At 44.2% G+C, this 26,221-nt stretch overlaps 1 protein-coding gene across 1 annotated transcript in view; it reads left to right on the top strand.

Annotated features, from left to right (window-relative positions):
- The first annotated feature begins 575 nt into the window (after positions 1-575).
- LOC137562758 (lysozyme C-1-like) overlaps positions 576-26,221 on the top strand; it is a 115,475-nt gene continuing 89,829 nt past the window's right edge. The window contains exon 1 of the mRNA XM_068274418.1: positions 576-625. The gene's annotated coding sequence lies outside the window, so the exon portion shown is untranslated. The remainder of the gene's footprint in view (positions 626-26,221) is intronic.

The raw sequence follows: 26,221 nt of genomic DNA, 5'->3' as shown, positions 1-26,221 counted from the left end.
TTTCTTCTTAATCTGTTCTAACCAGCAGGGAGAACAGTTCTGCGTGATAATAAGAACCTTCTTGAATCCTAGGTAATAGTGGCAAATTAGCATGAATTTCTAGAGCTGCACTACAGTTAAGAAAAGTGCAAATCCATCCCTAAACTGGCGCAAATTAAGAAGTGCTTGATAGCAGTTCTACAGATGTAGAACTGCTGGCTAGACATCATTGCAGAGTGCAGGCTATACGTGATTTGTGATGTGCTCCTCCCACCAGCTGAATTCCTCCTCAGAGCCTGCTGCTATCAACACAGCAGGTGTGTTGGTTACCTCAGCAACAGCAATTCCCCTCACACACTGCACTGTCTGAGAGACCTTCCTAGCTCCTCCTATTTTACAACAGTTTTAGAAGGAATCTGCACTATCTAGTGATTTCTTAAGATGCCTGAGACTGTTTTGCATGGATTTCTAAAAACCTACTAATATTTTGTCTCAGACACTCTTGATAAATCTGGCCCTCTGAGGTTACTGCTAACCGTCAAGAACAACCTTCTTTGTATTGTATTGGGGAAGCAGAAAGCAAAGTATTCTTGGATATGTATGGTTTATTCTAGCGATTGCTTTGGCACATTCCCTTTTCCCAGAGGTAAATGATTATTAAAATGTCTGATATTTAGCCACTTGTCAGATAATAGATAATGCTGTTAATGTAGAATGTAAGAGGATTAGCAGCCTCAATTAAGTGTACTGGAGTACTTGGACATCTTAAAAACTTGGCTGACATAACCTTATTGAAATACCTTAGGGGTATATGAGCAGTATGACTGTTTCGCATCATAATTACCAAGTGTGTAATTTTTCATCAACTATTTAAAGCTAATACTACTGTAACAGCGGTATAAAAATGATTTGGCTTGGTCAGAGTCTGTCGAAAGACAGAGAGTCAAAGACTATTGAATGAGAAATTGATTATATTGTATGTAGCTTTCTATTATATCTCTTACCAGAGACTACTTTATCTGGCCTGTTTTTTGTTGTTTTGAAAATGTGATATGGCATAGAAGATTTTTCATGTCTTTCATTGAACTGTTTGTACACTGTCAATATGCTATGTCTTCAATACAAAAATAAGTTTTGAAGAAAACCAGTAACTAAAAAAAGTTCCCCTGGGGGGTACTCACCTCGGGTGGGGGAAGCCTCCGGATCCTATTGAGGTTTCCCCCATCCTCCTGTGTCCCACGGCGGTGTCGCTGTGCCCCTCCGAACAGTGGGGATGTAAATATTTACCTTCCTGGCTCCAGCGCAGGCGCGGTATCGGCTCTCCGCTCGGAGATAGGCGGAAATAGCCAATCGTTGTTGGTCTGCTCTACTGCACAGGCGCAAGTCTCCTGAGCCTGCATAGTAGAGCGGACCCGACAGAGATTGGCTATTTCCGCCTATCTCCGTGTTGAGAGCTGCAACAGCGCCCCCGCTGGAGCCAGGGAAGGTAAATATATCAAGCCTTGTCAAGCTTGTCGAGTCATTATTCCGGGCTGCTTCGGGGGAGCCAGCGCTGGACTGCCTGCAGCTACAGGGGATGGGGGGAAAATATATAGAGTTATTGAATGGAAGTTTGATTTTCTTAAAGCAAACCTGAAGTGAAAATAAACTTATGATATAATGAATTGTATGTGGAGTACAGCTAACAAATAGAACATAAGTTGCAAAGAAGAGTCTCAAATTGTTTTCCAGTACAGGAAGAGTTAAGAAACTTCAGTTATCTATGCAAAAGAGCTTCTCTGAGCTGTTCGACCCAACTTGGGTAGGCTTCAGTGCTGTTTTCTGAAGCACTTAAAACATCAAAAAACAGTGAGAGACAGATTTAGATAAGGTTTTGCTGTGGGGAAGTTCAAAGGGTCATTAGCTCTGTTCTGTATTATAGTTGAAAATACAGAGTGTGGTTTGTAAATTGCAAAGATGACAGAATGTGGCAATGTTATAAAAAAAAATGCTATAAATCTGAAAATAAAAATATGATACTCTTTTCTTTGCTATTAATGTTCTATTAATTACCCCCCTTTTTTCGCTTCAGTGTCACTTTAAGGAAACAAAAATTTATCAACCATTTAAAAAGTCCTCCCCCTCTAAATGTACAGTTTATTGACTAACTTTTACACATTGGCCTCAGTTCACTAAGGGCAGTTCAGTAAAATAATTTAGGCTGGTAAAATACTGTATTCAGTATTTTACACATTTTTTTTAATTCACCAAGATTTCCAGCATGCAGTAGAAGTTCGGTACCATGCTTCAATTTACTAAGCCCTGTTCTGTAAGTCTCCCCAGCTGTGGAGCAGGTCAGGCAGGAAGCTGTGAGTCTTCCCACAAGTGGTGTGCATGAGCCCTTGCTTTTCCTGTCCAGTGCATCCCCAGCATCCCTTTAGATGTGCATGTATGCTATGTTGATGTAGCTTTTCTGTGTATCAGTATACAGAAAAGCATTTTTAAATGTCTTATTTTCCTGCTGTGTCCCTCTGAAGTCCCGCCTGCCAGTGCATTGGATCAAATGAGGTGAGAAGCAGGACTGTGTGGCTCTTCCTATTGGCTGTTTGCTACATCCGTCAACTTTTTCCGCATGGAGATTGTAAGTTGCCGGCTGGTCAGAGCTGGAGATAAATACCGAACACTTTTACTTGATTTACCGAAGGCTTAAAGAGAACCCGAGGTGTGTTTAAAGAATGTTATCTGCATACAGAGGCTGGATCTGCCTAAACAGCCCAGCCTCTGTTGCTATCCCAAACCCCACTAAGGTCCCCCTGCACTCTGCAATCCCTCATAAATCACAGCCGTGCTGTGAGGCTGTGTTTACATCTGTAGTGTCAGTCTCAGCTGCTCCCCCGCCTCCTGCATAGCTCCGGTCCCTGCCCCCGTCCCTTCCCTCCAATCAGCAGGGAGGGAAAGGATGCAGGCGGGGACTGGAGTTCTGCAGGAGGCGGGGAGAGCAGCAGACTGACACTATAGAGATAAACACAGCCAGCTCTGACAAGCTGTTTGTCAGCAGCGTGGCTGTAATTTATGAGGGATTGCAGAGTGCAGGGGGACCTTAGGGGGGTTTGGGATAGCAACAGAGGCTGGGCTGTATAGGCAGATCCAGCCTCTGTATGCAGATAATATTCTTCAAACCCACCTCGGGTTCTCTTTAAGGCATTATTCATTTAACTAGCCATTTCAGCAGCTTTTTCAATTGCTGGCGATCGCTAGCATTTTGAAAAGTGCTGCAATGTGTATGGCAGTGTTCGCACTTATCAACCACCAGCAATGTGCGATTTTGCTGCATACAGCATTTGTTATTGATTTTGGATCAATTGCATTTCAATGTAAAAGAACCGCAAGATGCAATCGATCCAAAATTGCTTTCCCGTACAGTGAAATATCGCAGGAAAATCACTTTGCAAAACGCTAGTGATTTTGAACTATTGTAGTTGAGATCTGCTTCCTGCACATAGTAGATATGTTTTTTTCAGCAATACAGAGTTTGCCAACCTCTAATTAGTTGTTAGTGTGAGTTAGGCCTGGTTCACACTGCACAAGCTTTTTGTAAGCATTTGTGATTTTAAAAAAAACGCTCAAAATACTATTGAGAAAAGCGCCAGAAAACGCTCAGCGTTTGCTTTTGCGTTTAGCGATTTGTAGTGTGAACACAGCCTAACACTACAGCTGGAAAGCAAAGTGCAGAAAAACTGATTTGGCGGCTGAATTATTACCCTTTAGAGTGAAAAAAAAAGGAAAAAAAAGTCATATAGCCTAGGTCCAGTGCACACCAAAAACCTCTAGCAGATCCACAAAACGCTAGGGGTTTTTGAAGCAGATTTTCAGAGCGATTCTAGTCATGTTTAGAGAGATTTTTTAAACATGCCTAGCATTTTTTAGAGCATTTTTGTGTATCAGATTTCATATATTATTACAGTAAAGCTGTTACTGAACAGCTACTGTAACAAAAACGCCTGGAAAACCGCTCTGATGTAGCGTTTATCAGAGCTGTTTTCCACTTTCCTATACTTTACAATGAAGCAGAAACGCCTCAGAAATCTAAAAAATGCTGCAGCCCCCGAGTTTGCATTTGTGGAAAAAACGAACCGCTCTGGTGTGCACCAGCCCATTGAAATACATTACCCAAGCAGTTTTCAAACCTCAAGCTACAGAACCGCTCTGACGTGCACCAGCCCTAAGTTAGACTGGGACTGCTCATACACATTGCATGTTATGAGAAAGCAAACACAGTGGGAAATCAGCAGGGAAGCCTATGAATGTTCACACTATTGTACAGTTTGTTGCTTTTTTATTTCCCATTTCAGTAGTTCTGTTTTGAATGCCTGATGAGCTGAAATGTCAAACTTTCATAAAGTAGAACAGATCTTAATGGCAGCAGAATTGTACCGCATAAGGGAAATTTGAAAGTTGGATCCATGATTTTTTTTGGCATTATTAAATGTCACAAATTATGTAAGACTACAGCATTTGACAAGTCCTTCTCAGAGTGTGAATCATATTATTGCAGCACAGTATGTGCTCTTCACAGGAAGCAAGAGTACTGAAACATGTACTGGGAATTCGGATAACTTCTTTTGACCATTAAGAGAAGATATCAAACATCTCCTGACTGCATTGGTGGAGGCGGGGACATGCTTAGTCCATAAAGAGAACCTGAAGCGAGAGTGACACGGAGGCTGCCATATTTATTTCCTTTTGAAGGACAACTCAAGTGAGAAATATATGGAGGCTGCCATATTTATTTCCTTTTATACAATACCAGTTGCCTGGCAGCCCTGCTGGTCTATTAGGATGCATTAGTGTCTGAATAACACCAGAAACAAGCATGAAGCTAATCTTTCATATCTGACAATAATGTCAGAAACACCTGATCTGCTGCATGCTTGTTCAGGGGTTATGGCTAAAAGTATTAGAGACAGAGGATCAGCAGGATAGCCAGACAACTGGTATTGCTTAAACGGAAATAAATATGGAACCTGCATTTCTCTCTCGCTCCAGTTGCCCTTTAAAGTGATTCCAAGCCGAAGCTCGGGATGAAAATGCGATACTTACCTGAGGAGAGGGAAGCCTCCGGATCCTTCCCTCGCTACTCCGATGTCCCCCGTCGCTGAGCACAGCTCCCCTCCAGGTCTGGGCTGCCCTACTCCTCTGTTAGGAGTGCAGCCGTGCAGCAGCCACGCACGCCGTCCATGCATGCTTAGTAGCACAGAGCTGCTCGTACACAAGCAGGACTGGCTTACTGAGAATGCACGACTACTACGTGGCTACGCTGCAGGAAAAGGAGCTGTGTGGACCCGATATGATTAGCGAGAATGCCTTGTCACTAATCTTACCAGGGGCTATGCTCAGCGACGGGGGGCATCAGAATACAGAGGGAAGCCTCGATAGGATCCTGAGGCTTCCCTCTCTTTAGGTAAGTATCTCATTTTGTACCCGAGCTTCGGCCTCAGGTACATTTTAAGCAATACAAGTTGCCTGGCTGCCCTGCTGATCTTCTGCCTCTAATACTTTCAGCCATAGCCCCTGAACAAGACAAGCATATGCAGATCAAGTGTTTCTAAAAATATTGTCAGAACTGACAAGGTTAGCTGCATGCTTGTTTCTGGTGTGTTTCAGACACTACTGCAGCCAAACAGATCAGCACTAGCGCTAGCCTAGCGCTAGCTACATGATAGCCTCTGTTGTAAAAGTAGCAAAAAGTATCCGGGCACCAGCCACAGCAATGATGCTTAACCTGCTGGGCGGTCTGGACGAGCTCAGCTCGTCCAGTACCGCCGGAGCCTGCCGCTCAGGCCCTGCTGGGCCGATTTGGCTCAAATAAAAAGCAGCACACGCAGCCGGCACTTTGCCAGCCGCGTGTGCTGCCTGATCGCCGCTGCAGCGCGGCGATCCGCCGCATGCAGCAGCGAAAGAGGGTCCCCCCAGCCGCCTGAGCCCAGCGTAGCCGGAACAAAAAGTTCCGGCCAGCGCTAAGGGCTGGATCGGAGGCGGCTGACGTCAGGACGTCGGCTGACGTCCATGACGTCACTCCGCTCGTCGCCATGGCGACGAGGTAAGCGAAACACGGAAGGCCGCTCATCGCTTTCAGTTGGCTGCATGAAATAGTTTTTTTTTTTATTAAAAAAAAACCCTCCCGCAGCCTCCCTGGCGATTTTAATAGAATGCCAGGGAGGTTAAGTGAACCTTTAATTCATCCCCATACAATTGACATACAAAGTGGTTATGGCCTGACAGCCGTTTCGCAGGGCAACCTGCTTTCTCAAAGGCAACCAAACTGTTTGGTTGCCTTTGAGAAAGCAGGTTGCCCTGCAAAACGGCTGTCAGGCCATAGCCACTTTGTATGTCAATTGTATGGGGATGAATTAAAGGTTCACTTAAGCATCATTGCTGTGGCTGGTGCCCGGATACTTTTTGCTACTTTTACACCTGATTGATTGTACTACTGATCCGGAGGCACATCACAAGTAACCTGCTACCCCCTACTGTGCTGCAGTCTGCGGAGTTCATCTGGTGCCAGTCTTTCTCTTTGTTGTCAATGATAGCCTCTGTGCAGCCGCATCCCCCCACCCCTTCAGATCGCCTCCTGCGATCAGAGCAAACAGGAATTCCCGTTCAGAACAGGATTTCCTGTTTGGCTTCCCCCGTCGCCATGGCGGCGATCGGGATGACGTCGTCGACGTCATGGTGCCTGGGAAGTCCCGATCCACCCCTTAGCGCAGCCTGGCGGTGATTGGCCAGGCTGCGCACGGGGTCTCGGGGGGGGGGGCCCTCTAACGCGGTGGGTAGCGGCGAATTTGGCGTGGAGCGGCGGCGATCGGCTTGAACATGCAGCTAGAAAAGTGCTAGCTGCGTGTAACAAAGCAAAAAGTGTGGAAATGGCCCACCAGGGGCTAAGAAATCCTCCGCGCCGGCTTACCCCGAGCTCAGCTCGCGATTATCGCCCAGGAGGTTAAAAGGAATTAAATATGACAGCCTCCATATTACTCTCACCTCGGGTTCACTATAAGCTTAGATCAGCTATAAATCTGCAGTTTCACTCTACTCGGTGTGTAATAAAGCACTTGACACTTCCCACACCATCCCAGTCTGTTTATAAACGCCACGTGAATCTCTATTCCATCTGCAATAATAAACCACTTCTCACTGGTGTGATTTGATATTCTGATGAACACACTGGAGAGAGGTGTGGGAAGGGTATCTCTTTATTACACACAGTGCAGGCCAAAACTAGACAGGAATTCATGATAAGATGTTTCATTCAGATGTAGCTGCAAATCTGGCAACAAAGAGTTCATCTCTGAGTAGCAGCACAGGGCAAGCATGTAGTCTCAGCTCTGTGCTCAAAGGATGGGTACCCCCTTTTACCTTGACCCTATCTCATAAAGGTGATAAATGAATAGGGGGAGGAGCTCAGATGATACATAGACCGCTTTTCAGTCCAGTCACAGAAAGTTAGCACTGTACACCTAGTGAGGCGAGGCAAGTCCAGTCAGTAAAAATATTAAGGCAGAAAAGTTTCTGTGCAGAAGACAAAACTTTGTGCATCACAATTATGATATATTCCACACACTATGCATTAAAAACATAAACCTGACCTAGGACTTTACGTGTATAAAGCTGCTTCAGCAATCACTTATAAAGAGCAATGGTGAGCTGTAACTTACAGGAAGCAATATCCCGCCAGGTGTCGATCGTTTTACTGTGAGCAAAATTTACATAATGGCTCAGTAGGTGAACACAAAAATTTCACACAGCTTGACTCTGCCACATTATGGTGTGTGGAGGGAGGCGTTCATTCACTTTTACATCACATCTGCTGTGTTCACGCCGTATGCTAGTTCTGGTTTCCTGTCTATCTTCTTGGCTTGTTTTGAACATTAACCAAGTGATGACTGCATTAATATGAAGAATCTATGACTGAGAAACATGGAAGTGCTGTGCCAAGGTTTGATACTCTACTCTAATAGATTATTATATTGATGTCTCCAAATTATACATGATGATTTGAATCAGAGGGGCACCTTACGTTCATAGAAACAATGTAAATTCCTTAAAGAGACTCTAACAAAATTTTGAGCCTAATTTCTTCTATCCTATACATTCCAATATCTGTTCTAATGTGGTCTGTCTTACTGCATTTTCTAGTTGCACAGCCTCTGTAATAAATCTTATCTTCTTTCCTCTGTTGGCTCTGTCAGCTGAGGCTGGAATTTGTGGAATGTGCAGCACTGCTTGTCATTGGCAGAAGCTTTACACACCCTCTCCAAGCTCTGCATGAGTCACACAATAAGCTGTTTGTAAACACTGCCTAACCCTGTTAATTACAAGCAGGGATTGCAGCAGGGAGTGGCAGAAACAGCACAGGCGGGCGGGGGACGGAGGGCGGGGGCAGGAGAACATAATGAAGAGAATGGTATGCTTTTTTATTGTAAGAATTTTAGAGTACAGATTCTCTTTAAAAGAAATCTCAAGTGATGGAAAGCAATTTTCTTTGATGTACCTGGAGCTTTTTACAGACCCCTGCAGTCTACCAGGTCCCTTGGTGTCCCCCTAGTCTGCTCGGTTACACCACTGTCACTGGCTATCACTCCTGCCTGGCGGATCGGTCAAATCCAGTCTTGTACACACCGTTTGTACACACGCCTGATTTGACATGCAAACGATTGGTCATTTGGAAAAATCCGACGTGTTTATGTACCTTAAAGCTGCCCATGCTTATCAGATGCAGTGACCCTTATTCAAACGGTTTTTCCTAGTAGATAATTTTTCATCACTATAAAATAACTTTTCAGCATTTTGCAGGTGAAAACATATCAAAAAGGAAATGAAAAGATACTATAAAAAAAAAAAAAAAAAAAAAAAATATATATATATATATATATATATATATATATTCTAAAGCACCTCAAGTTTTAAGTGCCTAAATTTTAGATATGCAAATAATTGTATTGATACATTAACTCCTCTGTAAGAAAAGCACAGAAATAATAATCATTCTGAAGCTTTCACATCTAGGAATGCAGCAAACGCAGCATTGTCCATATATGTAATCGTGTTTTCCTGCCTACTATTCTTGTAGTTTCTTGTGCACTTTAATTAATAGGAGTGTACTTAAGCTCACCAGGTTAGCATTGCCACCAAATTTGGTACAAAGAATCTTCTTGAAAGCCTGGCAGCAACTCCTAAAACATGGCATAGAGTTATTAAAGGAGATTTTGCGGCATGTGGAGTCATGTAACTCCGATACAATTGTCTAACATTTCTCTCTACCGTAGAACAATAAAGCTAAATCAAGGTTTAACCTCCTTGCCGGTCTAAAAAATCCGGCAAGGAGGCAGCGGCGCACATTTTTTTAATTTTTTTTTTTTTTAAATCATGTAGCGAGCCAAGGGCTCGCTACATGATAGCCGCTAAGCGGCGGCATCCCCCCACCCACTCCGATCGCCTTCGGCGATCAGAGTATGCAGGGAATCCCGTTGAGAACGGGATTTCCTGCAGGGCTTCCCCGGTCGCCATGGCGACGGGGCGGGATGACGTCACCGACGTCATGGACGTCGGGACGTCATAGGGAATCCCGATCCGCCCCTCAACGCTGCCTGGCACTGATTGGCCAGGCAGCGCAGGGCTCTGGGGCGGGGGGGAGCGACTCGGCGCGGCGGATTGCGGCGGATCGGCGGCGATCGGAAGTTACAAGCAGCTAGCAAAGTGCTAGCTGCTTGTAACAAAAAAAAAATTATGCAAATCGGCCCAGCGGGGCCTGAGATATCCTCCTGCGCAGGTTACCCCGAGCTGAGCTCGGGATAACCGGCAAGGAGGTTAAAGAGAATCTGTAACGTTAAAACGTCCCCTGGGGGGTACTCACCTCGGATGGGGGAAGCCTCAGGATCCTAATGAGGCTTCCCACGCCGTCTGCCGTCCCTCGGGGGTCTCGCTGTAGCCCTCCGTACAGCGGTGACGTAATATTTACCTTTGCAGGCTCCTGCGCAGGCGCTCTGGCTGCTTTCGCTCCGAAGGAGGCGGAAATACCCGATCTCAGTCGGGTCCGCTCTACTGCGCAGGCGCAAGTCTCCGGCGCCTGCGCAGTAGAGCGGACCCGACTGAGATCGGGTATTTCCGCCTCCTTCGGAGCGAAAGCAGCCACAGCGCCCCCGCTGGAGCCTGCAAAGGTAAATATTGAATTGAACAGTCGGCACAGTCGCCGGCTGTTCGGAGGGCTGCAGCGAGACCTCCGTGGGACAGAGGACGGCGTGGGAAGCCTCATTAGGATCCTGAGGCTTCCCCCACCCGAGGTGAGTACCCCCCAGGGGATCTTTTTGTCGTTACAGAGTCTCTTTAAAAGCAAAGCGACCAACCCGAGGATGTATGAGCATCAGAAAGGTCGGACTCCCAGGCAGTCAGGACTGGTCCCATAGCATATTTCTTATTAAAGCGGAATATAACCCTGCATTTCAACTTTTCTCTAAAACATTATTTACAGTATATTATATGCAACCATCATTTTTTTTTTTTTTACTAGAGCAGCATTGGAAGGGTTACACAGAGGTTTAAAGTTCCTGGAGATTTCTGCAGACGCATCCGAAGCTCAGATAGATACATTTATGTAAACAAAATGTAACTAAGTGTTGAATGTGACTCACTCTCTCTGACTGAGCTGGAGGACAGCCAAAGTGTGTAACATTCAACACTTGGATACATTTATGTAAACAAAATGTATCTATTTCAGCTACGGATGCGTCTGCAGAAATCTCCAGGAACTTTAAAGCCCTGTGTAACCCTTCCAATGCTGGTCTAGTAAAAAAAAATGCTGGTTGCATATAATATACTGTAAATAATGTTTTAGAGCAAAGTTGAAATGCAGGGTTATATTCCGCTTTAATCGTAATATCGATAACATATCACCTTCTAGAGGACTATTTTTGCACCATCACTCAGAATAATTTAGATCAGACACAGTTGTAGCTTCGTAGCCCAAAAATGATAGATTTGTGTTAATTTAAATAGTTGAGAGGTTAGGGTTTAATTTATTGATAAAGGACTGCCTGGGAGTCAGCCTATCTTGAACATAATGCCTCAAGTGAGTCAACTGTTGTTTTTCAAACCACTGGATATTCTAAATTAACCCAGGCATACAATCGGGATTATCTCTCAGATCTGTGAGTAAGAATGGCTGGGCGTGGAGGCCGAGAGAAAAGCGGTACTTCCTCCATATGGATAACATAAGGTAGGAGCAAAGTGATGTAGAGCTATAGGTATAACTTCCTATATCCAGTAGGTTAGGCCATTCTAGAAAGTAAATAGTGAATGAGGACAGAATGTCTGATTCAATTATGCAAAATGTTTACACTAATGCAGCTTGAAATGGAACCAATCTAATGAAGCTGAGGTGGGATTGGATTAAACCATTTTCAAGCTGCATAAAATTAGCATTAGCATCTTAGAATTATTTCATCTCGCTGATTGACCATGTTGGCCACTCTTCCCCAATATGCAGGCCAGACTGAAAATCATAAAAGTTCCAAAGTCATAGGAACAGCAAACTGGTGTGAGGGAGAAGAAGAAGCCCCAAACTGAGTGGGATTGTGCTGAAGCTCAGTGACTCAAACAGTGCCCAGGCAGAATGGAGGAGACCCTGGAAGCCATGCTGCCTAAATATGTTGTTATTTGTGGGTCAATGTTTTTTGGAGGTCATTCTGCCTAACCACTATTGGGGGTTCATCCTGCCAAAGGTCTAGTAGTCCCACAATGCATTGCAGGAGTCTGACAGCCACAGTCATGATTCATAAAGGCAAATGCATTGTGGGACTTGTAGTTCCTTAACAGCTGGAGAGCCAAGTTTGCAGATCACAGGTCTAGTGCATACATACCCCTGTTTACTTCCAATGAGATATTTTAGCCACTGAAGGGAAATTCCTCTACAAACAATCAACAAAACATTAGTTTTAATGGTTGTCCTATGATCGAATGTGCTGATAAATAATGAGCGATTGTGCACATATCGCACTAAGTGCAAAGGAAAGATCAATGTCATGTTTCAGAAACAGGAACCCAGATAGTTGCTTGCAACAAAACATGTCAGAAGAAAAGCCACCCTGGGTGTGAGTAGATTGCTTTTGTATTCCCGACCAATGACACTTACCTGAAAAATTGGTCACAAATTGTCCCACTAGAGACTTACTGTTATGTTATTTGTGGGTACATTCCACCCAAACCTTTACAATATTATTTACCATAAGTCCTCAGAATCATATTAGTAGACTATTCATACTGAGGGCTTGTTCACACCTAGGGCGTTTTGCGCTTATTTTGAGTGCCAGCAACTTTGATAAATGCCCTAAAAACGCTTGTGCAATGAATCCTTATGGGATAGTTCATATCAGCGCATTTCGTCTGCTTTCCGTTCCGAGAAGTGCTGCATATACCATTTTCGGGGCGATTTTGCTAATAGAAGGTATAGGAAAAATGCTCACAAATAGGTTTTATTTTTTTTTAAATCCAGCGATTGCGTTCGCGTTTTTGAGAATAAATACATAGTATTTATTCATTTACGGGTCAAAGCGTTCACTTCCTGACTGACGTCAGGAAGTGAAAAAACAGAATCGCTCTGCAAAAGCATTTACAAAACCGCTTTGCACAAAATCGTAGTGTGCAGTGGAGCGCCAGGAGGGGGGGGGGGGGGAAGAAAATGCCGTCAGCGATTTCGATTTTAGATGTGAACAAAGCCTTACCGCTTTTCCATTCCTTTGAGCGGGCTGGGAGCCATCAATCCCATCATGCACAATATCCAAATAACAAGCTTCAGAATTGAGAGCTGCCATTTACAAATGGCTTGCCCTGTTTTTAGAGGTCAGGCGAATGAAAAGGCTTTATGCACATCTCACTGACTTGTTTTAGCACAGTTAATATGTCAGTTGTACTTCATATTTTAAGCAGGGATGAGCAGAAACTACGCCAGTGCGAATTTACGCATCGTAGTTCATAGGTGAAGTTTCAAAACTATGCGTACGAATTTACGCGTAGCGAAGTACCGCTACGCATAGCTTACGCCCACCATGCGTAGTTAACATGTTTATTGCGTAGTGAATGCGTTACTCGCGTCTAATTTTCCACGTGCGATTGTATGCTTACAAATTTACGCATTTGAAAGGGGAATGCACGCATAGAAGAGGTCCAGGTATAACCATTTAAAGAGCAATTAATGCGTAAAATTTTCTGCATACGGGCATAAGCATCCGCATACATTACGCTTCGCACTACGCATAATTGCATATTTTAACGCATAGTCTACGAAATGCATACAAAGCAAATATTTGATTTCGAAGCCGTACTTTGGCGAAGCATAATTTCATAAAACTACGCGTAGTTCCAGCGTAGCGAAGTTGGCTGACTACGACCATCCCTGATTTTAAGTTACTGAATTACTTTAAAGTGCAAGCAGTTTTAAAATTTGCTTGCAGATCTAATATTTTTCCTTCTCCACATCCTCACACAGAATGGTCTAATAGGTCTAAGGCCATGAACGAGCATACGAGAGTTTGCAACCTGTGCATGGCCAGTAAAAATAACTGCTTCTGCACGCCTTCTTTCCTACTTACACGAGTGGTCAGTTTTACTAGGTGTGCATTGTTTATAACCTCAGGAATGCTCAGTAAAAATATGTTAGTTACAGCCATGTTTGTGCTGCTGGGGCATGGCTGAAGACAGAGGGCCTTCCGGGCCAAAGCTATTCTGCTCTGCAGTCCAATGACAGAAATGAGATAAACAGAGAACCAGAATGACATTGGAGCAAGCCAGGGGCATAATCTAAAGCAGACACAGGAGCACATTATTCGATTTTAACCTACATTTCACTTCTGGCACCTTTCCAGGCTAGAAGATTGTGTAGGTAAGCTCTTATACTACATGGAAGTGGTAAAATTGGATGTGTAGCAGGCGTTAGTGTATTGAAGCTTAGGACTGTCGTAAGTAGACACCATCTTCTACTTTTAATATATAGGAGCCACAATATGTAAGCAGCAGCAAAAACTACACCCAACCACATAAATATCTCATTAGGTCTTTTGGTGTCAAAAACGAAATAGGTCACATAATATCTACCTTATAAACACTGCTCAAAAGGGGAACACTTAACACAATATAACTCCAAGTCAATCACACTTCTGTGAAATCACACTGTCCACTTAGGTAGCAAGACTGATTGACAATCAATTTCACATGCTGTTGTGCAAATGGAATAGACAACAGGTGGAAATTATAGACAATTAACAAGACATCCCCAATAAAGAAGTGGTTCTGCAGGTGGTGACCACAGACCACTTCTCAGTTCCTATGCTTTCTCACTGATGTTTTGGTCACTTTTGAATGCTAGCGGTGCTTTCACTATAGTAGCAGCACGAGATGGAGTCTACAACCTACACAAGTGGCTCGGGTAATGCAGCTCATCCAGGATGGCTCATCAATGCGAGCTCTGGCATGGTTTGTTGTGTCTGTCAGCGTAGTGCCCAGAGCATGGAGGCGCTACCAGGAGACAGGTCAGTACATCTGGAGACGCCATGGAGAATGTTCTGCTGCCTGCAGCATCCTCTAGCATGCCCTGTTTGGCTGTGGGTCAGTAATGCTGTGGGGTGGCTTTTTATTAAGGGGCCGCATAGCCTTCCATGTGCTCGCCAGAGGTAGCTCTCCTGCCCTTAGGTTCCCGAGATGAGATCCTCAGGCCCCTTGTGAGACCATATGCCGATGCAGTTGGCCCTGGGTACCTCCTTATGCAAAAAAATGCTAGACCTCTTGTGGCTGGAGTGTGTCAGCAGTTCCTGCAAGACGAAGGCATTGATACTATGGACTAGCCTCTCCGTTCCCCAGACCTGAATCCAATTGAGCACATCCGGGACATATTGTCTCGCTCCATCTGCCAAGGCCATGTTACACCACAGACTGTCCAGGAGACCTGCTTTAGTTCAGATCTGAGAGATCACTCAGGAGATCATCAGCAACCTCATTAGGAGCATGCCCAGACATTGTAGGGAGGTCATCCATGCATGTGAATGCCACATACACTACAGAGCCTCATTTTTCTTGTGTTAAGGATATTACATCAAAGTTGAATTAGCCTGTAGTGTTTTTTTCCACTTTAATTTTGAGTTTAACTCCAAATCCAGACCTCCATGGGTTGATAAATTTGATTTCCATCGATCATTTTTGTGTGATTTTGTTGCCAGCACATTAAACTATGTAAAGAACAAAATTATTTAATAAGAATATTCCATATATTCAGATTTTAAGTTCCCTTTATTTTTTGAGCAGTGTATTTTCGGTTTTTAAGCATTTCAGCCTATCTGGACGAGTATGTTCGTCCAGATAGGTGCTGCTCAAGTGTATCTGGACGCATATCCGCGTCCAGTGTTTAAGCGGCGGTGCGCGCCCTGGTGGTTTTCCATGTTGGCAGTTGGGGAAGGGAAGCAAGGCTGTGTGTAATCGTAGTGCTCCTATCACCGTCTAGTGGCAAAAAGTTAAAATGGCACACACCACATATTTTTAATAATAATAAAAAAAAAAAAAATATATATTATTCCCTCCCCCCCGTTACCAAGCAGATGTTTAAAAAAGTGAAGACTGTATAAAAAAAATATCGAATTTTATTCCGAACTGTTCAAGTATTGAGAATTTACAACACTTAAAATATACCCCATTTCCCATTTAAACACTGCAAGGATACGTCCATAAATAAAGACAAAGGATCTTAGGAGCATCGTGCGGACCTTCTTCGTTTTCTATACTTTATGGTAGCAATACTGCAGTTGTGATTTCTTTAAAATCGCGAATGTGCTGCCTGCAGCATTGTGGGAGCTTTCACAATGTAACTCTTCCCAAAAGAGATGTCCCCCTCTCCACCCAGCTTGGTGCCAACCTCTCCTGACCCAGCGTAACTCTCCCTCTTCCCTCAGTATTAGTTTACTTCCTCACCCAGTAGCAAACAGTGTGACCTTACTTCACCACCCGGCTACTTTTCCATGCCACCCGGCTGGAAAATATTTCTGGGGAGAACACTGGGGTGGGTTTTATTTATAGTAGCATTGCTTATTTTAAAACTATAGGGGATGGAATTGGAGAAAGTTTTTTTTTTTGTCTATAAAATGCATAGAAAATAAAGTAATTACTGAAAAAAAAAAAAAAGTATTGCCCACAGGAAGTTTAATTTGTGGCAAAAAAAAAAAAAAAAAGATCATTTACGTGTGATGAGTAGTGATAAAGTTATTGGCGAATGAATGGGAGGAGCGCTGACAAGGGAAAATTGCTTCAGTCAATGAGGTAAAAACTCCCGTAGGGTGAACTGGATAAAGCATACATGAGGTGACATGAGAAACATATACACATATAGCACTAGCCCTACTAAGAAATTATCTGAAATCTCTTTCGGTTTTCCAGTACAGCAAAAGTTTAAAAACTTGAGTTATCTATGCAAAAGAACTTGAACAGCGTGTCTAATTTCCTGAAAAATGAATAGAGGTTAAAAGCATTTTATCTTTCAGGAAGAAGATATAAGAATAAGGTTTTAGTGTAGGAATGTTATGTCTGTCTCTTTTTCAGCTGAAACAGTATGAATGACTAGCCATGACAGGCTGAAAAACAGAATAAAAATAAGATTTTTTTTCTATATTACATAATGTTCTATTTATCATCCATGCTACACATAATGCATTCTCTCATAAGTTTATTTTGACTTTGGGTTCACTTTAAGAAACAAAGATATGGGAAACTTCTGGTTCCACTTGCTGATTTTATTTTAACATTAGTAAGACAAAAAAAAATGCATACAGTGGTTACTGGTACATACACCAAACTTTTATTGTGATTTCGGTTATTGCAACAAAACCAGTTCTTAAAAAAAAGGAAGAAGTGTAAAACGGCAGATGAATAAGAGCCAGATCATCAACGTGGCATAATAAATACAGTGCTGAATACAATTTACATGGAAGAACTTCACAGATGTTTGCATTAACCCAGGCATCTTGGTCTACAGAGAGTAGTTAGGGATAAGCAGCCAACTAATGAGGCTGCCAAGAAGTTGGGGGCAGAGACATGTGAGTAAGCATCGAATACGCAGCCTAAAATGATCATCCTTGGCTCAGAGCTCTAGCTTGTTAACATTGTGTAATAGCAAGCAGTGAAAATTGACAGTGCAACTAAACCTCCCAGACACGGCTATGTCATAAGAACCCATCATAAACCGAGGTTTGTTCTTTTCGTGAGTGAAGACCGGATGCTTAGACACTTTTAGGCCATTTCACAAAAGCAATGCAAGCAAAGTTAACCTATAAAAACAAAAATCTCTTTTAGGGGGTACTCTCCTCGGGAGGGGAAGGATTCTGGCTCCTAAAGAGGTTTTTCCCATCCTCTCGATCCTGCACTGGGACCTCTGAAGTGTGGCCTACCTGCACATGTGCACTAGTGAACTGCTTGTATATCGTTAATTACCGGTGGATTTCCAAGGAAAACCATCCTACAATCGCCTCACCTTGACAGCTTAGCATATCCAAACCAAACGTTTTAGTAAGCATCACATAAGTTTCCAAGATTTCTGTGGCATGAAAAGTGAGGGCACGACACAGCCAGAGTTTTCACAGTGCCACAGAAGTAGATCTTTATGAATTAGGGTGCCCAAAAATATAACTCAAGTACAATCTCTTTTGGCATTTAATTTACTTTTTCTTCTCTTGGAAAGCTTAAAGAGACTAACAACATTTTCAACCTTATTTCTTCTATCCTATAAGTTCCTATACCTGTACTAATGTGGTCTGTCTTACTGCAGCCTTTCCTAGTTGCACACTGGCTGTATTATCTCTGTTATATAATCTAATCTTTCCTCTGAGGGCTTTGTCGGGCTCAGGCACTCAGGCAGGAATATGCTGCTCTTCTTGTGATAGGATAGAAGCTATACACACCATCTCCACACCCCCTGCAGGCTCTGTGTGAGTCACAGACTGAGCTCCTCTCAGCCTATCACAAGCTGGTTAGAAGCCATGTCTTGTTTGTAAACACTACCTAAAACTGGCAATTACAAGCCAGGATTGCAGCAGGGAGTGGAAGAAACAGCACAGATGGGCCCAGGAGAACATCATTAATAGAATGGTATGATTTTTATTGTAAGAATTTTAGAGTACAGATTCTCTTTAAAGTATGGTCATTGCCCCTCAGAAGAATCTGTGAATAGAGACCGTCCACACATACACAGTAGCTAGAGCTCCAATGGCATCTCTTTCTGAGGGGGCAGCGGCACATAGGAAAGGACCAGGAGGACAAATCCACTTTTTTTTTTAATCCCAATTCAGGAGTGCTTTAAATTAGGGCTACACATGATATTTTAGCCACTTGAAAGGGAGCTCTGGCTCCTTGCTGCCATCTTCCTCACATTCTGATTTTATCAGACATTTACCGACAAGGAAGTAAAGCTCCTGCACTTCAGCAATTAAATTCCCACCTTCCCCCATGCATCTATTAAATGGGACAGTAAGCCAATGCTGTCTGCTCAAACAGTCCCCAGGTGGTGAACAAAGCGCTCACATCCACTTCCTCTAACCCACCTTAACCACTTGAGGACCTAGGGCTTTCTACCCCTTAAGGACCGGCCACTTTTTTTCCATTCAGACCACTGCAGCTTTCACGGTTTATTGCTCGCTCATACAACCTACCACCTAAATGAATTTTGGCTCCTTTTCTTGTCACTAATAAAGCTTTCTTTTGATGCTATTTGATTGCCCCTGCGATTTTTACTTTTTATTATATTCATCAAAAAAGACATGAATTTTGGCAAAAAAATGATTTTTTTAACTTTCTGTGCTGACATTTTTCAAATAAAGTAAAATTTCTGTATACATGCAGCGCGAAAAATGTGGACAAACATGTTTTTGATAAAAAAAAACCCATTCAGTGTATATTTATTGGTTTGGGTAAAAGTTATAGCGTTTACAAACTATGGTGCCAAAAGTGAATTTTCCCATTTTCAAGCATCTCTGACTTTTCTGACCCCCTGTCATGTTTCATGAGGGGCTAGAATTCCAGGATAGTATAAATACCCCCCAAATGACCCCATTTTGGAAAGAAGACATCCCAAAGTATTCACTGAGAGGCATAGTGAGTTCATAGAAGATATTATTTTTTGTCACAAGTAAGCGGAAAATGACACTTTGTGAGGAAAAAAAAAAAAAAGTTTCCATTTCTTCTAACTTGCGACAAAAAAAAATGAAATCTGCCACGGACTCACCATGCCCCTCTCTGAATACCTTGAAGGGTCTACTTTCCAAAATGGGATCATTTGTGGGGTGTGTTTACTGTCCTGACATTTTGGGGGGTGCTAAATTGTAAGCACCCCTGTAAAGCCTAAAGGTGCTCATTGGACTTTGGACCCCTTAGCGCAGTTAGGCTGCAAAAAAGTGCCACACATGTGGTATTGCCGTACTCAGGAGAAGTAGTATAATGTGTTTTGAGGTGTATTTTTACACATACCCATGCTGGGTGGGAGAAATATCTCTGTAAATGACAATTTGTTAATTTTTTTTACACACAATTGTCCATTTACAGAGATATTTCTCCCACTCAGCATGGGTAGGTGTAAAAATACACCACAAAACACATTATACTACTTCTCCTGAGTACGGCGATACCACATGTGTGGCACTTTTTTGCACCCTAACTGCGCTAAAGGGCCCAAAGTCCAATGAGTACCTTTAGGATTTCACAGGTCATTTTGAGAAATTTCGTTTCAAGACTACTCCTCACGGTTTAGGGCCCCTAAAATGCCAGGGCAGTATAGGAACCCCACAAATGACCCCATTTTAGAAAGAAGACACCCCAAGGTATTCCGTTAGTAGTATGGCGAGTTCATAGAAGATTTTATTTTTTGTCACAAGTTAGCGGAAAATGACACTTTGTGAAAAAACACAATTAAAATCAATTTCCGCTAACTTTTGACAAAAAATAAAATCTTCTATGAACTCACCATACTCCTAACGGAATACCTTGGGGTGTCTTCTTTCTAAAATGGGGTCATTTGTGGGGTTCCTATACTGCCCTGGCATTTTAGGGGCCCTAAACCGTGAGGAGTAGTCTTGAAACGAAATTTCTCAAAATGACCTGTGAAATCCTAAAAGGTACTCATTGGACTTTGGGCCCTTTAGCGCACTTAGGGTGCAAAAAAGTGCCACACATGTGGTATCGCCATACTCGGGAGAAGTAGTACAATGTGTTTTGGGGTGTATTTTTACACATACCCATGCTGGGTGGGAGAAATTTCTATGTAAATGGACAATTGTGTGTAAAAAAATCAAACAATTGTCATTTACAGAGATATTTCTCCCACTTAGCATGGGTATGTGTAAAAATACACCCCAAAACGCATTATACTACTTCTCCTGAGTACGGCGGTACCACATGTGTGGCACTTTTTTACACCCTAAGTACGCTAAGGGGCCCAAAGTCCAATGAGTACCTTTAGGATTTCACAGGTCATTTTTGTTTCAAGACTACTCCTCACGGTTTAGGGCCCCTAAAATGCCAGGGCAGTATAGGAACCCCACTAATGACCCCATTTTAGAAAGAAGACACCCCAAGGTATTCCGTTAGGAGTATGGTGAGTTCATAGAAGTTTTTATTTTTTTGTCACAAGTTAGCGGAAATTGATTTTAATAGTTTTTTTTCACAAAGTGTCATTTTCCGCTAACTTGTGACAAAAAAATAAAATCTTCTATGAACTCACCATACTCCGTACGGAATACCTTTGGGTGTCTTCTTTTTAGAATGGGGTCATTTGTGGGGTTCCTATACTGCCCTGGCATTTTAGGGGCCCTAAACCGTGAGGAGTAGTCTTGAAACCAAATGTCGCAAAATGACCTGTGAAATCCTAAAGGTACTCATTGGACTTTGGGCCCCTTAGCGTACTTAGGGTGTAAAAAAGTGCCACACATGTGGTACCGCTGTACTCAGGAGAAGTAGTATAATGCGTTTTGGGGTGTATTTTTACACATACCCATGCTAAGTGGGAGAAATATCTCTGTAAATGACAATTGTTTGATTTTTTTACACACAATTGTCCATTTACATAGAAATTTCTCCCACCCAGCATGGGTATGTGTAAAAATACACCCCAAAACACATTATACTACTTTTCCTGAGTACGGCGGTACCACATGTGTGACACTTTTTTGCAGCCTAGGTGCGCTAAGGGGCCCAACGTCCTATTCACAGGTCATTTTGAAGCATTTGTTTTCTAGACTACTCCTCGCGGTTTAGGGCCCCTAAAATGCCAGGGCAGTATAGGAACCCCACAAGTGACCCCATTTTAGAAAGAAGACACCCCAAGGTATTCCGTTAGGTGTATGGCAAGTTCATAGAAGATTTTATTTTTTGTCACAAGTTAGTGAAAAATGACACTTTGTGAAAAAAAACTAATAAAAATTAATTTCCGCTAACTTTTGACAAAAAATTAAATCTTCTATGAACTCGTCATACACCTAACATAATACCTTGGGGTGTCTTTTTTTTCTAAAATGGGGTCACTTGTGGGGTTCCTATACCGCCCTGGCATTTTACAGGCCCAAAACCGTGAGTAGTCTGGAAACCAAATGTCTCAAAATGACTGTTCAGGGGTATAAGCATCTGCAAATTTTGATGACAGGTGGTCTATGAGGGGGCGAATTTTGTGGAACCGGTCATAAGCAGGGTGGGCTTTTAGATGACAGGTTGTATTGGGCCTGATCTGATGGATAGGAGTGCTAGGGGGGTGACAGGAGGTGATTGATGGGTGTCTCAGGGGGTGGTTAGAGGGGAAAATAGATGCAATCCATGCACTGGGGAGGTGATCGGAAGGGGGTCTGAGGGTTTGGCCGAGTGATCAGGAGCCCACACGGGGCAAATTGGGGCCTGATCTGATGGGTAGGTGTGCTAGGGGGTGACAGGAGGTGATTGATGGGTGTCTCAAGGTGTGATTAGAGGGGGGAATGGATGCAAGCAATGCACTGGCGAGGTGATCAGGGCTGGGGTCTGAGGGCATTCTGAGGGTGTGGGCGGGTGATTGAGTGCCCTAGGGGCAGATAGGGGTCTAATCTGATAGGTAGCAGTGACAGGGGGTGATTGATGGGTAATTAGTGGGTGTTTAGGGTAGAGAATAGATGGAAACACTGCGCTTGGGTGGTGATCTGATGTCGGATCTGCGGGCGATCTATTGGTGTGGGTGGGTGATCAGTTTGCCCGCAAGGGGCAGGTTAGGGGCTGATTGATGGGTGGCAGTGACAGCGGGTGATTGATGGGTGGCAGTGACAGGGGGTGATTGATGGGTGGCAGTGACAGGGGGTGATTGATGGGTGATTGATAGGTGATTGACAGGTAATCAGTGGGTTATTACAGGGGAGAACAGATGTAAATATTGCACTGGCGAATTGATAAGGGGGGGTCTGAGGGCAATCTGAGCGTGTAGGCGGTCGATTGGGTGCCCGCAAGGGGCAGATTAGGGTCTGATCTGATAGGTAACAGTGACAGGTGGTGATAGGGAGTGATTGATGGGTGATTGATGGGTAATTAGTGGGTGTTTAGAGGAGAGAATAGATGGAAACACTGCGCTTGGGTGGTGATCTGATGTCGGATCTGCGGGCGATCTATTGGTGTGGGTGGGTGATCAGATTGCCCGCAAGGGGCAGGTTAGGGGCTGATTGTTGGGTGGCAGTGACAGGGGGTGATTGATGGGTGATAGGTGATTGGCAGGTGATTGACAGGTGATCAGTGGGTTATTACAGGGAAGGACAGATGTAATTAATGCACTGGTGAATTGATAAGGGGGGGTCAGAGGGCAATCTGAGCGTGTGGGCGGGTGATTGGGTGCCCGCAAGGGGCAGATTAGGGTCTGATCTGATAGGTAACAGTGACAGGTGGTGATAGGGGGTGATTGATGGGTAATTAGTGGGTGTTTAGAGAAGATAACAGATGTAAACGATACATTTGGGAGGTAATCTGACGGCGGGTTTGCGGGTGATCTAATGGTGTGGGTGGGTGATCAGATTGCCCGCAAGGGGCAGGTTAGGGGCTGATTGATGGGTGGCAGTGACAGGGGGTGATTGATGGGTGATAGGTGATTGGCAGGTGATTGACAGGTGATCAGTGGGTTATTACAGGGAAGAACAGATGTAATTAATGCACTGGTGAATTGATAAGGGGGGGTCAGAGGGCAATCTGAGCGTGTGGGCGGGTGATTGGGTGCCCGCAAGGGGCAGATTAGGGTCTGATCTGATAGGTAAAAGTGACAAGTGGTGATAGGGGGTGATTGATGGGTAATTAGTGGGTGTTTAGAGGAGAGAATAGATGTAAACAATGGATTTGGGAGGTGATCTGATGTCGGATCTGTGGGCGATCTATTGGTGTGGGGGGGTGATCAGACTGCCCGCAAGGGGCAGGTTAGGGGCTGATTGATGGGTGGCAGTGACAGGGGGTGATTGACGGGTGATTGACAGGTGATCAGGGGGATAGATGCATACAGTAAACGGGGGGGGTGGTCTGGGGGGGGGGGGGTCTGGGGAGAATCTGAGGGGTGGGGGGTGATCAGGAGGGGGCAGGGAGCAGGGGGGGGGATAAAAAAAAAAATAGCGTTGACAGATAGTGACAGGGAGTGATTGATGGGTGATTAGGGGGGTGATTGGGTGCAAACAGGGGTCTGGGGGGTGGGCAGGGGGGGGTCTGATGGGTGCTGTGGGCGATCTGGGGCGGGGGGGGGAGAAAATCAGTGTGCTTGGTGCAGACTAGGGTGGCTGCAGCCTGCCCTGGTGGTCCCTCGGACACTGGGACCACCAGGGCAGGAGGCAGCCTGTATAATACACTTTGTAAACATTACAAAGTGTATTATACACTTTGTATGCGGCGATCGCGGGGTTAACATCCCGCCGGCGCTTCCGTATAGCCGGCGGGATGTTGCGGCGAGCGAGCGGTGACAGGCGCCGGCGGAGGATCGCGTCACGGATGACGCGATCGCTCCGCCCATGCCCTTAAATGGACCGCCGCCTCTGTGGGTGAGGCCGTCCTGCAGGGCTCCACTTCCCCGCCGCCCCTGTGTAGTGGGCGGTCGGGAAGTGGTTAATACAACCTCTAACTGAAGGCTTGTGTGTCAAGCGAGCGGTCTCACTGTCATGCAGGAAGTAAACATGGAGCTTTTCATCTACAACGACATTTTCCTGTCCAAATTTGATAAGTGAACCTAAGATGAAAAAAAAAAAATGTATTCATACATACTTGGGGCTTCCTCCAGCACCTATCAGGCTGTTGGCTCCCTTGCCGCCCTCCTGGGCCGCCTTGATCCTCTGCTGCCCGTCACAGTAAATCTCTGAGTCATCACATACTGTTCATGCTCAACCTGGCCATGCGCGCTTCCCTATCAATCTCCAGTCACTGTGCAGAATGCTCCTGGCATCAGGAGCACAATGGTGGTGCATGCATCGACTGACTGAATACCTGGATGGCCAGAGGAAAGAGCGAGGGAGCCAATGGCATTAAGGGGCCTGGTGGAAGTTCCAGGTATGGTGGAATATTTTTTTTTGTCTCAGGTTTCCTTTAAGGACTAATCTGCATATTACTATCAGTAAAACAATTCCTTTCCCCTCTTATTCATTGGAAGTCAGGTATAACTGAGCACTTTTATTACTTAGCCCAGCAAGTCTCTGCTTGATTTAGACTTACTGATGTGCAGGAAGTTTTTATTCCAATTGAGTAGCTTGACTGGTCCTTGCAGTGACCCCAGGCTTCATGTGGTTATGTAAATAGAATTACCACTGCATTGCATTATGCCCCACCAGGTTCATGTGAGTGTTCAGGCTAAAAACTCAAATGGTCTAGAGTGTAACTCAGCTTTTCTGGTAAAAGTAATATTGTAAAACCAACATAAAAAATGCCATTTCTGAACTTAACTGTGGCTTCCTTCAGGCCCTGTGATCCATGAGGACCCTTGGCAGCGGTACATATAATATGGGCACAGGGCAAGCCAAATGACTGCTCTCCCTGCTACCACTAAACTTCCTGGCGGCGTTAAAATACTATTCTCCCTCCAAGTTGTAGCAACGTGGAGGGAGATATAATCCAGGGTTAGGTGATCGCCAGATACCGAAATTACTTTTGGGCGCCCAGCTTTGGTAATTGACGATGTGCGCTCAAGTTACCTGCTTTGCCCTCAGCATCCTCAGGGTCCCTTCCATTCTCCCAACGATGGGTCTGTTATCTGTGCAATCCGGCCAGGAGACCTGCACAACTGCGCATCTTGAACATGCTACCGCCCGCGGGAGCTTCTGCGAGTGAGCGGTTCATTCTTTTGAGAACTGCACATGCACAGAACACCCCCGGTGACAGGAGCGTGAACAAGAAGAGCGCCCGGATGGGCTGTGCAAGCGCACGTCTCCCGGCTGGGTTGCGCAGGCAACAGAGCTGCCAACAAGGAAAATGGAAGGGACCCAGAAGGCACCGAGGGACTTCATGGACTACAGGGGCTGCTGGAAGCCCCAGGTAAGTTCAGAAATGTATTTTTTATGTAAGTTCAGGTTCCTTTTAAGTGTACAAACAGTATTCACTACCATTTTTGATGCACTTTAAGTAGAATTTTAAAAGAGCTGCTATACTCCTCCTGCATCCCGTTCTTTGTAAACAGATTATTTGTAGATAAATCCCGAGAAACTCAGGAGAAAAAACAACAAGATATATATACTGCAAAATCGATTTTTGTCATGCCTCTTTCCCCATGAAAGACAACGATTTTCATAAGGGGGTACACATTGTAAACATTTTGTGAAACGACGACCAGGAGTAAAGGGAGCAGACTACTCTGTGCTCCGTGCTGAGGGACTGACTTCCAGTGGTGTGAGACACAGTCAGCAGGGGATCTGCCAGCTTTCATACTGCTGGGGAGGAGGCAAGTAAACAAAACAACTCTGAGCTGAATTGGACTCAACCCACTAATTATAACAGCACCAGGAATGTTTACATTAACCACATGACTGATCATAACTCCCAAATGTTCCCTTTGATATTATTGCGGCCACCCAATATCGTAAATAAACAGTTAAAATCATGCCCAATATTGTTCTCTAGATATTATTCAGGTTTTTAAAAGGCTGAAATTGTAGCTCTGAGCTCAGAAATGCTCACATAGGCCAGTGCTAAGGTATTCCTGTACTTCAAGTGTACCAGAGATGATGAAATA

This window comes from Hyperolius riggenbachi, chromosome 3, assembly GCF_040937935.1.
Source record: "Hyperolius riggenbachi isolate aHypRig1 chromosome 3, aHypRig1.pri, whole genome shotgun sequence".
NCBI lineage: Eukaryota > Metazoa > Chordata > Amphibia > Anura > Hyperoliidae > Hyperolius > Hyperolius riggenbachi.
Note: the sequence above shows the minus strand (reverse complement) of the source record. Positions and strands in the feature narration are given on the sequence as shown.